We start from the raw sequence: 12,384 nt of genomic DNA on the forward strand, positions 1-12,384 counted from the left end.
GTCTCACATTGAGGTCTTTCATCCATTTTAAGTCTATTTTCATGGGTGGTGTAAGGAAGTGGTCCAGTTTCATTTTTCTGCATGTGGCTGTCCAATTTTCCCAACACCATTTGTTGAAGAGGCTGTCTTTTTTCCATTGAACATTCGTTCCTGCTTTGTCAAAAATTAGTTGACCATAGAGTTGAGGGCCTATTTCTGGGCTCTCTATTCCGTTCCAATGATCTATGTGTCTGTTTTTCTGCCAGTACCATGCTGTCTTGATGATGACAGCTTTGTAATAGAGCTTGAAGTCCGGAATTGTGATGCCACCAACTTTGGCTTTCTTTTTCAATATTCCTTTGGCTATTCAAGGTCTTTTCTGGTTCCAGTGGAGTGGAGTCTTTTGGGTTTCCCACATTTGTAGTGGAGTCTTTTGGGTTTCCCACATATAGTATCATATCATCTGCAAAGAGTGATAGTTTGACTTCTTCTTTGCAGACTTGGATGTCTTTCATTTCTTTTTGTTGTCTGATTGCTGAGGCTAGGACTTCTAGTACTATGTTGAATAGCAATGGTGATAATGGACATCCCTGCCATGTTCCTGACCTTAGCGGAAAAGCTTTCAGTTTTTCTCCATTGAGAATGATATTTGCGGTGGGTTTTTCATAGCTGGCATTGATAATATTGAGGTATGTGCCCTCTATCCCTACACTTTGAAGAGTTTTGATCAGCAAACGATGCTGTACTTTGTCAAATGCTTTTTCAGCATCTATTGAGAGTATCATATGGTTCTTGTTATTTTATTAATGTATTGTTGTTATTTGTTTTAAATAAAAGCACTTGCTTTCACTTCACATTGCCAATGCTCTGCCACCACACCACAGAACATCGCTGCAGGATATCTCCTTCCCCAAAGGTGACCCTGAACCCAAAGCCCTCCCTGCCCATTTCTCCTCCAGCCCGGCCTCTTGCAACTGGTAAGCTGCTTTCTCTCTCTGTTCCTTCACCTGTTCTGGATGTTTCTGTATGTGGAATCACACAATATATGCCTTTGTTTCTGTCCACCTATTTTCAAGGGGGGGCTTGTTATTTTTTTTTTTTCTGTGTTTTTTTATGTGACATAGAATTTCCCTTATTTGATATTGAAACCCCCGATGGATTGCAGATGAGATGTAATCATGGAGCCCCTTTAAGAATTATGAGCACAATCTCAGGATCAAGGGCCCTGTTCCTGCTGAGACACCACAGCCTGACCCCAGATAGGACATGGCTGGTTCCTCCTTTGGCCCACACAGAAACCAGGGAAATGCAGAAAGCTAGTGTGGAAGACACACCACAGAGGACAAACACATCGCTCACAACCCAAGGCCAGAGAAAGGTTTCACCTGACTCTACTCCAAACCAGGCTCCAAGTCACAGGGCTCCACAGGGACAGAGACCAAATGCATGCAAGTCCAGGGAGGAGGATAGGCATGTGTCAGAGATGCGGCAGCTCCTGGAGAAGAGCTCTGGAAAAGGAAACCAAAGCAGTGCTGGTCACCCTCAGAGTGACAGGTGTCTGGTCTGGGGACCAGCAGCTCTGGGAGAATGTGAAGAATGAGAGGTCCAACGCAGGTCCCCTGGAGAGAAGGGTGATAGGCACCCCTGTCTGGGAGAACAGTGAGCAGCACCCATACCAGGCCACAGGCACATCCATCACCTAGCAGCGCTCGGCCTCAGACTCAGAATGGACTGGACTTCTCTTTTACCCCCTCCTTCCCTACCTCATTTATTCAACGTCTCATTCATTACCCCCACTCTCCTTCCCCCACCCCTCCTTTCCTTCCCCAACTCCATCACCCTGCCTCCTTCCCATCCCTCCTCCCTCCCTCCCTCCTTCCCCTCCTTCCCCTCACTCCCTCTCTTCCTTCCTCCCTCCTCCTCTCTCCCTTTCATCCTCCCTCCCTCTCTCCTCCCTCCCCCCTCTCTCCTCCCTCCCTCCCATCATCCTGCCTTCCTTCCTATCCTGCCTCCCTCCCTCCCACCCTACCACCTTGCCTTCTTCCTTTTCACCATTCCCTTTCTCCCTCACTCCCTCTCTGCCTCCCCATCCCTCCCTTCTTCCCCTCCCTTCCTCTTTTCCTTCCTTCCCTCTCTTCCCTCCTTCCCTCCCTCCCCTCCCTCCCTCCTGCCTTCCTTCATTCAGCTGAAGATCTGGGGTCCCTGCTCTCTACTGAGCACTGGGGCTTTATCAGTGAGCACTCCCCCCCAACCCATGTGGTCATGTCCACTGTGGGAGGAGACAGGGCTCAGTCCTCAGGGCTAGCAGTGATGATGAGCACCAGGAATCTACTCCTGAAAACAGAGGTCGGTTGCACAAAGAAAAGAATGGAGAGACTCATGCTTAGCACTTCCTCTAGAAAAATCTAGTCCTAAAAATTGATGAAAAATAAATATATCCTAGACTTCATGCAACATGAATGATAATGGCCCATAGGCCCTGATTCCTAGAAGCAACGAAGAGTAAATCATCCAGTGTTGACTGAGGGTTAGTGACACAACTTTTCTGACCAAATGACAGCATTTCAGTCAACATCTCCAGGGCCTCCGAGTTTTCCCAAGGGTCTCTGTGATCCTCTGACTCTTCCATCAACCTTCTTGGGAAGCTCTGTCCTGTCGTCTTCGTTGTCTCCTGCCTTTTCTGCAACCCTTCTGTGGTTTCCCCTCCCCCCACCAGAACCACCCTCACCAGGATTCCCCATGCCCCTTGGCTGGGTGCCCACATCACACACTGGGCTCCATGAGCCCTATGTTTTCTGCAAGGCCCTTGCGTTCCCTCTGGGGTCACCTGGCTTTTCTGTTGAAGAAGCCTGCATCTTCCTGCACTGGGTCTCCTCTGATGAGTCTGTGAGGCCAGCCTGTGCCCATGTCAGAGGCATGGAAGTGCAAGTCTGGAAGGTCCAGACGACCCATTCCCAGTCCCAACATGTGGAGCCTGGGCCAAGAGTGGTGACTGAGCAGAGGAGGACTTGGGCCGAGGGAGCTGAGGGATGACATGGCACAGTGAGCCCCCAGGAGGAGAGTGAGCACTGTGGGGGCCTGGTGCTCAGGCCTGCTGGGAGACCACGTCCCACCCACACTGAATCTGTCCCCAGGGCTGGAGGTCATTGGGGTATCCACCCTCTCAGGCTGCAGGCTGGCAGTGACTGGCAGGGGAGGGATATGGCTGGTGCAGGAGAGAGCCCTCCGGTAGAGAGGAGGGGACAGGTGCTCCCCCAGCAGCAAATGTACTGGGGCGGACTGAGGGGGCATCAGCAGACAGCAGTGTCTGCAGCTGGGGTCACCACAAAGGCCCCTCCTGAGGCTAAGCACAAGTTTGTCTGGATGGCCTGTGTCCCCAAACACAAAGTCTGGCCCAGGACCTCCCCTCAAGCTCTTACTCCCAATCATTTGTACTCAGCTCAAGTGCAAGAAATGGCCAATAGTTTAGGTGGTGTTGGGTGCACATAGACATGTGATATTCTGGCCCATGCTGTAACATTGCTGGCATTTTAAAGATCTCAGGGCTTTGATTCAAAAATGGTAGAATGTGGGGCGCCTGGGTGGCTCAGTGGGCTAAGGCTCTGCCTTCAGCTTAGGTCATGATCTCAGGGTCCTGGGATTGAGCCCCAGGTCGGGCTCTTTGCTCAGCAGGGAGCCTGCTTCCCCCCCCCCTCTCTCTGCCTCCTTTTCTGCCTCCTTGTGATCTCTCTTTGTCAAATAAATAAATAAAGTCTTTTAAAAAAATGGTAGAATGCTTTCTAGAAACATGCCTCTGTGCCTTATAGCCCACCCATCCCACCAGCTCTGCTCAGAACCCCTCCAGGCCATAGGCCCATGGTCTTTGGTCCTCAGACAGCACAAACTATGTGCCTTCAAAAAGCAATCCAGGTGGTGCGGAGGCCAAGAAAAACAAGGCTGTACCCACCTCGAGTCTAGCCCTGACATAAGTACAGCCATCTTGACAAAGCAAAAGCTGGCAACTTGCACCCCCTCTCTACCCGCTCCCCTCCCCTTGGTAGTATGTGTGACATTCCTCAGCCACCACTGGCTGCCCTAAAAGAAAAACAAATAGTTAACTTGCAGAGATCACAATCCTGCAAGACAGGAGTCTCCCTTGGTTTACAAATGTCCTAGAGATTTATAACAAAGAAGCTATCCCAATTTCCAGAGGCAAATAACTCAGTTCTCCAGGCCCTAATGTCACCCTCCCCACCATAAAACTAAAGGAGGCTGAGGCAGAAGGAAATGGAAATAAAGTTAAATTTCTTCTAAACCTAAATCTTACCAACAAGGACACTTGATAGGAGAAATGTGAAACTTTATCTCTAAACCTCCAAGATAGTGTCAAGAATCATTCCCAAGCATATGGCCCACTGATATACATCTAAAGGGTCTCATGAGAAGATTTTTATTACTAGTAATAACCTTTCTCCCAACAATAGCTAGCCTCTCAAGGTCCTGGAAACCTTGCCTCCAAAATTCCTTAGAGACACATCATCCATAATCCCCTTGTCCTCACCCACCACCGAGTCCACCCCTACTCTGCCTTTAAAAACTCTGACTGTAATCTGGTTCGGGGTCCAAGTCCCTACTCTTCTGTGTCGGGTATTCTTGGGCCCAAGCTTAAGCTTGTCAAATAAACCCTCATGTGATTGCATCGGTGTTGGCTCCTTGGTGGTCTCTCAGACACGAAAACTTGGGCATAACAGTGGGGAAGCAGGACACACTGTGACTTCCAGTAAATCCCCCTCCCAGAAAGTGAGGGTACTGCTGGTTGAGCTGTCCAAAAACAGCCAGGGTTCCAGGAAGACACCAGAGGCACAGGAGTAACTGAGAAGCATCTGAAGGTCGGGTAGGGACAGTGGGAATTTCGGGTGGTTTTGCCTAGGGGCAGCTCCTGTCCCCCTAAACCCTCAGTATGATGGCTCCACTGGACGATGGGAGAGGGACCATGCCTGGAGGACCCGTGGCTCCACTGTCAGAGGTCGCCAACTTGATCTGTGCACAAGTGGGGAAACCCAGCCACACGGCAAAGAATTTCTGAAAACAGTAGCCATCTCAGTGGCAGCCGATATGGGAGGTCAACCTTCCAACTGCCTGAGGTGGGATCAAGTCACAGACCAGCACGCTAGCCAGAAATGGAAGAAGGAGAACCATTTCTGCATTTCAATAGGTTCGGAGTTACTGGTTTATTCCTACAGTTAGTATACTTTGCAAGCCCTTGAAAATGTTCTCCCCTTGTTCTCTGCTGGAAAGGATCTTGAAAAATCTCTGGTTTACAGGTAAAATCATCCAAAATTGACGTTGGTTGGCACAGCCATTCTGGGAGAAGTATGGAGTTTCCCCCAAATATAAAAATAGTGCTCCTCTATGATCCCACTACTGGATCATTTGTAGGAAATGAAGTCAGACATTTGCAGGAAATAAAATCAGTTTCTCGAAGTAAGATCTGTACGCTCTCACCCAATCTCCCTCAGGAGGGGCAGCCACCCTCAGCAACAGGGCACCTGTGTAGGAAGTCGTAGGCAACCCACCCTTGGAGGCAGGTGCCTCCCTGGACAATGGACTGCCCCAGGGCTGCGCCATCTCCACAGCAGCACATTGAATGTACTGGTTACTAGGAAGAGACAGAGTACAGCACCAGGCCAGTGAGGGTCAGGACACACTGCACCAAATATGGCACCTTGGCAAATTAAACATAGAAACTGAAAGAATTTTCTATAGAGCAGAAGCAGGAAGATCCCTCTGATCCCCAGTCATCAGCCCTCCTTCCCTGAAGCAGGTCAGAATACTCCCATGTGGTACTTTCCCTCCCCAGATGGCAGGGAGGACATGCTTATCACCAGAGTAAAGGAATTCAGGGCCATGAAGACTAGAGGAACAAACCTGGTTAAACTAACCTTTATCATCCTAGTTACTTTTTTACCATTTACCAGCCCAAGCTCAAACCCCTGTGTCTCTCAGTTCTTCACACATTGATTGCTTCTTTGCCTAAAATGTGGAAAAAATGTCTGCTTCAGTTGCCTATGCTGGTCTCCATATTCTTGGGAGGCTCCCAGCAAAAAAAAAAAAAAAAAAATCAGCTTTTCTCCTGTTCATCTGTCTGATAAAAAATTTAAAAAAAAAAAATCAGCTTTCTCCTCTTCATCTGTCTTTGTCAATTTCCAGACCCAGCCAGGTACCTTAAGAGGAGCTGAAGAGGGGCGCCTGGGTGGCTCAGTGGGTTAAAGCCTCTGCCTTCCGCTCAGGTCCTGGGATCAAGTCCCACATCGGGCTCTCTGCTTAGCGGGAAGCCTGCTTCCTCCTCTCTCTCTCTGCCTGCCTCTCTGCCTGCTTGTGATCTCTGTCTGTCAAATAAATAAATAAAATCTTTAAAAAAAAAAAAAAAAAAGAGGAGCTGAAGAAAACTTTCCTCTCTTGCAGCCCTGGGGGGGTGGGGGAGGTGGGGGGTGGCAGGTGGAGTCAGGAAAATCCATCCCATCTTTCTGACCTTAGTTAAGACTGCCCTCTGCTGGGAAGCAGCACAGGGCTGTGCATGGCTTGGGGGAGCCAGGGAGAGATAGGTGGAACATGTAGGAAGCTACCTAACCCCTAGCCAGGGGACTTGGCCCCACTGAGGGGGTGAGGGGATGGGGTAGCTGGGTGACAGGTATTAAGGAGGGCACATGTTGTGATAAGCACAGGGTGTTACAGGCAACTAACGAATCACTGAACACTACATTAAAATCTACTGATGTACTATATGTTGGCTAATGAATTTAAATTGTAAAAATTAAATTAAATTAAAAAATTAAAAATAAAACCAAGGCAGAAACCATACGTAACTCAGAGGGCTCCATGCTCCTCTTGTAGGCTGAGCTAGCGGCCACAGCCAAGGCCTCTGGCATCAGGGGACTGAAGGTCTGAGAAGTGGCTCGGTGCTCCCCTGCCCATGAATCCCCATGGCCATGGCAAGGTGCAGGGACTGGGAGGGAAGACCCAACCAGAGGCCATCCTGGCTTCATGTCCTCTGCAGGACCAGTCCCACCCCCACCAGGCAGTGTCTGTCTAGAACCAAGAGGAAAACCTTTTCCCTTGATTGTTCTTTTTAAAGATGGTTGCTCAGCATGGACACAGAAATCATCCAACATAAAACTGGAGTTGTTCACAGCTGCAAATGAGCCAGAAGTTATCAAACTGTAGTGACCACAAAGAGAAGACCTTGTGTCTCCAGGTAGGCCTCCTGTGTGTGGGTGCCCCTGGGGCTCTGGAAATGCCCATGTGGGCAGGGCTGTGCTCCACGGTCTCCCTCAAGGTGACAGAAGTAGGAAGCTGCTCTGACAGCTCTGCTCAGAACAGCACCCCCTGATGGAGACGGGGACAGCCCCTCATGAGTCCCAGATGTCTTGGAGATTCTTGGGCATAGCCTCTCAGCTTCTTCATGAAGGGCAGGGAGGGCAGCCCAGCCACCATAGGTCCCACAGGTCCTTCAGGGGACAGCCCAGCTGCCACGGGTTCCACAGGCCCTCTGGGGATAGCACCTTGGTGGGCTTGTGGTCCAGCAGGTACCTGTTCAAGTGGCTCTCGTCATGCCACACAACCTTGATCCCATTGACCAGGTTGACCCCCATCACCAGGTAACAGGCCAAGGTCAATCAGTGAACCTCCACCACCAACCCCCCAAAAAAGGCCCTCATGTAGTAAACGTCGCCCTGGTCCCTGGGAATGTGGACCTGGGACTGTGGCAAGTGCTGCTAGCTGAAGTCTTCATGGGACACCCGGTAGAAACTGGGGTTCAGGGTGCCAAAGAGGGAGGAGAGGATCTCCAAGCCCACATGGTCGCAGAACTTCATGTCCACATCTGTACATGGCAGGTCGTCCACCTCACGGAGGAAGTGCTGCTCACAGAAGCAGCTGATCATCACCATGTGCCGCATGGACACATCCTGCCAGTGGGGGGCACTGGGGACCTCGAGGACCACCACCCTCCAGCCTTCCCAGGGGGGCACACAGGCCTGGCAGCCCGTTGGTCGGTGATGACCTAGTAGATGAACCTGTGTCCTGCCATGATAGGCTTCTCTGCCCTCTGCAGGGACAGCTCTGGGAAGACCACCTATCTACAGGGATGAGGGACAAGGCAGAGAAAGGTCACTGTTAGAGGCTGGCAGCAGGACCCAGAGCTGAGGGCCATGGACGTGTGCACCTTCTTCAGGGGAGCAGGCCCTGGGCTGCTTTAAGCTACAGCCACTCTCCCAGCCTGTCCCGAACAAGTCTGCTCATGGGGTGTCCCTACCTTCTGCTCCCAGAGATGGGGGCCATCAGCGCTCCATCATACGAAGGGGAGCTTGAGGCTTCAGAGGCGGGAAACCAACCCCACAGTCAGCATGCTGGAGCCAGGAATGCTCCCCCTGTGCCGAGCTCCTAAGCAAACTCTGCAGGTGCCCTTTCCTGGCTGGCCCCCTGCAGGTCCTGTCCCCACCTGCCAGGAGTGGAGCACCTTCAGGCACAGCCCTCCTTTCTATGGCCTACAGACTGGCTAGAATCATCAGGGTGGGCCTCCTGCCCCACTTTGCTTTGAGGGGGCTGTTGCAGGCCCCACAGAGCTGTCTCCACCCCCATAGGGTCCTCCCTTGAAGGCTACTGGGCCTCTTGCTGACAAGGTCCATCAGTCAACTGCTGTTATTCCTGGGAGTGGTCCCCCTCGAACTCCCCCAGACCAGCAATCAGGTCCAGCCCATGGGCAGGGAAGGGGAAAGAGGACCGCTGGAAGAAGAGGGCGCTTGCTTAGGCCCCAGCCATGAATCCAAGAATGGAAGCTTCCAGGTCCAGGTTTCCATCTCCTGGGCTCCAAGAAGTTGCAAGTCCTGTCTCTCTGAGGGGACTACCTGTGGGGACAGCAGCTCCCCCATTGTCAGCAAGGGTGGTGAGCCCCTCTGCGGCTGATTTTTATTAAGGTTTTATTTATTCGTTTGATAGAGAAAGAGACAGCTAGAGAGGGAACACAGGCTGGGGGAGTGGGAGAGGGAGAATCGTGCTCCCCGCTGAACAGGGAGCCCATGGCGGGGTTTGATCCCAGGACCCCAGGATCACGACCTTAGCTGAAGACAGATGCTTAACGACTGAGCCACCCAGGTGCCCTGAACTGATTTTTTCACACAGGCACTAAGGCTACTTCCCAGTGCCTGCCCCATACCTTACAGCTTAGTAAATTGCTCACACAGGGAAAGTGGGCACTACATTTAAACAAGGGACAGCCCACAGACATGAGTCAGATCTCCAGGGGGCAAGTCCAAGTCCAGCCAACAGGGGAATAAGTCAGACAAGAAGCAGGGGGAGAGAAGAGTGCTCCTGGCAGAGGAATATAAAGGCCTGGAGTCAGACCCAAGACACATGTGGGATGATCACACACCTGGGAGGCCCATGGGAGTAGGGGGGATACAGTGGGAGAGGAAAGGGTGGAGAGGACAGGCAGCTGGGGAGCAGATCACAGAGAGGCTCAAAGGTTATGCTCTGAAAAGATCACTCTGCTGGTTACCAGAGAAGAATGGGCTCTGTACAGCGGAGGACAGGGACAACCTAACCCTAAGCCCTAACCCTAACCCTGCCCTAACCCTAATCAAATACTACTCGATTTTGAGGACTGACAGCTCTACTCTGAAATCGCAAACAAGTCCATCATGCTGGCTTTCACTCCTTGTTCAGTATTGCACTGAAAGTTCTACCCAGAACAATATGGTAAGAAATAAGGAATCCACATGTGAAAGGAAACAGTAGAACTAGGTCTCTTCAGAGACCAGAGATGGCATCATCTTACATAGAGAACTTCCTAAAGAATCAACAAAAAATGATAACAGCCAGTTCCCTAATTTCTTAAAGTTACAGGACAAAATATCAATACACAAAAATCTCACTTATCTGTATACACTAGCAATGAAACATCCAAAAAGGAATTTAAGAAAACAATTCCATTTTAGGGAATGTCAACATGGATAAAATCAAGGTATACGTCTTGTACACCAAAAAATACAAAACATTGCTGAAAGAAAGTAAGAGAACCCTAAATAAATCTGAGGATACCCCATAGTGATGAAAAGACATACTATTGATAAGATGGCAACAGTAACAAAGCAATGTGGAAATTCAATATGCTCCCAAGAAATTTCACAAAGGCCTTTGGGAAGAAATGCACAAGCTAATCATATCAGTCATACGGAATTTAAAGAGACCACAAGATAGCTAAAACCACTTTGAAAAAGAAAATCAAAGGTGAAAGGTCACACTTCCAAAGTTCAAATCTTAATACAAAGCAATAGTAAATAAAACATTGTGATACTGTCGTAAAGGTATGTATACAACCTGAAACAAATAGTACATTATATGTTAATTAATTGATTTTAAATTTACAAAAAAATTTTAAATAAATAAAATATATTTTTTTAGAAGTATGCATACAGATCAGTGGGATTTAACTAAGAGTCCAGAAATAAACCTCTTCATCTATGGTCCACTGAATTTTGACAAGGGTAGACAACATTATACTGGGGAGACAGAATGGTCTTTTCAACAAAGGGTGCTAGACAATTGGCTATCCACGTATAGAGGAATGGAGCTGGACCCTTACCTCACACCACATTACATATTAACTCAAAATAAATTAAAGGCTTAAATGTAAGAGGTAAAATTATAAACCCTAGAAGAAACAAATGGGGATAAATCTTCATAACCTTGGATTTAGCAATGCTTTTAGATCTGACACCAAAACATAAGAAGGGAAAGAAAAAAACAGATAAAATAATATCCTCAAAATTAAAAATCTGTCCCAGGTGCCAGGTGGCTCAGTTGGCTAACCGTCTGACTCCTAATTTTGGCTCAGATCATGATCTCAAGGTCATGAGATTGAGCCCCACGTCAGTCTCCACACTGAGTGTGGGGTCTGCTTAAGATTCTCTTTCCTTCTCCCTCTGCCCCTATCCACTTGCATACTCTCTCTCACCCACTCTTAAAAAAGAAATGTAAAAAATTTAAAAATATTTGTACACCAGAAGATACTACCCAGAAAATGAAAAGACAGCCCCCAGAATGGAAGGAAATATTTGTACATTATTTATCTAATATGAGTCTGTTGCCCAGAATATGTAAAGAGCTTTTACAACTCAACAAAAAGACAACCCCATTTTTAAAACGGACAAAGGACTTAGGTAGACCCTTCTCCAGAGAAATCATACAAATGGTGAAAAGCACATGAATAGATGTTAAATATCATTAGTCTTTATGGAAATGAAGAATTTAAACCAGTTAGATGTCGTTTTACACAAGTAGAATTGCTATGATCAAGAAAACGAAAAACAACAAAAGGATGTTGAGAATCTGAAACCCTTAAAACTTGCTTGTGAAAAATGGTGCAGTCTACATATAAAATAGTTGGCATTTATTCAAATAGATCCAAGCAGAATTACCACACGGTTCAACAACTCTACTCCTAGATATATACCCCCAAAATTGAAAACACGGGCTCAAACAAACAAAAAACTATAGGAATATTCATAGCAGCCATGTTCACAACAGGTAAAAAACAGAGATGTCCATCCATGGGGGAAAGGATGTTCTTTTGCAAATGACATGTGCAAATGTCCATCCATGGGTAAAAGGATAAACAAAATGAGGTAGATCCATAAATGGCTATCTTGTTCTGCCCTAGGAAGGAATGAAGTAAAATGGTTCATTTGTGGGGAAAAAATATGGTGGTTCCTTAAAATATTAAACACAGAATTCCACTGCAGCCTATATGCCCCCAAAAATTGAAAGAAGGACCCATATTCAGAGCAGCATTTCTCACAACAGCCAAAAGGTGGAAGCCACCCAAGTGTCACTGACAGATGAACGGATAAACAAAATGTGGTTTATTCACCATGGAACATGATTCAGCCTTAAAAATGAAGGGAGTGGGCGCCTGGGTGGCTCAGTGGGTTAAAGCCTCTGCCTTTGGCTCAGGTCATGATCCCGGGGTCCTGGGATCAAGCCTCGCATCAGGCTCTCTGCTCAGCAGGGAGCCTGCTTCCTCCTCTCTCTCTGCCTACTGGTAATCTCTGTCTGTCAAATTAATAAATAAATAAATAAATCTTTAAAAAAAAATGAAGGGAGTTCTGACACAGGCTACGACATGGGTTGAAAGTGGAAGTCATTACACTGAGTGAAATCAGCCAGTCACGGAAGGACAGATACTGTATGATCCCACTTGGATGAGGTGTCTGGGACACAAAGCTGGATGTGGCCACAGGGGGTCAAGGGGAAAGGACAATGGGGAGTTTGGTGTATCATGCATACAGGCTCCCTCGGGGAAAATGAGAAAATTCTGGTGAATGATGTACAACCGTGGGAACTCAGCTAAGGCCAGAGAATTGTGTA

The 12,384-nt window shown here is 48.2% G+C and overlaps 1 pseudogene; it reads right to left on the minus strand.

Moving 5' to 3' along the window:
• Nucleotides 1-7,418: 7,418 nt before the first annotated feature.
• On the minus strand, nucleotides 7,419-10,988 carry LOC116872118 (annotated as a pseudogene).
• Nucleotides 10,989-12,384: the final 1,396 nt, after the last annotated feature.

The sequence above is a fragment of the Lontra canadensis genome, unplaced genomic scaffold (assembly GCF_010015895.1).
Source record: "Lontra canadensis isolate GAN:19392208 unplaced genomic scaffold, GSC_riverotter_1.0 scaffold28, whole genome shotgun sequence".
NCBI classification, from domain to species: Eukaryota; Metazoa; Chordata; class Mammalia; order Carnivora; family Mustelidae; genus Lontra; species Lontra canadensis.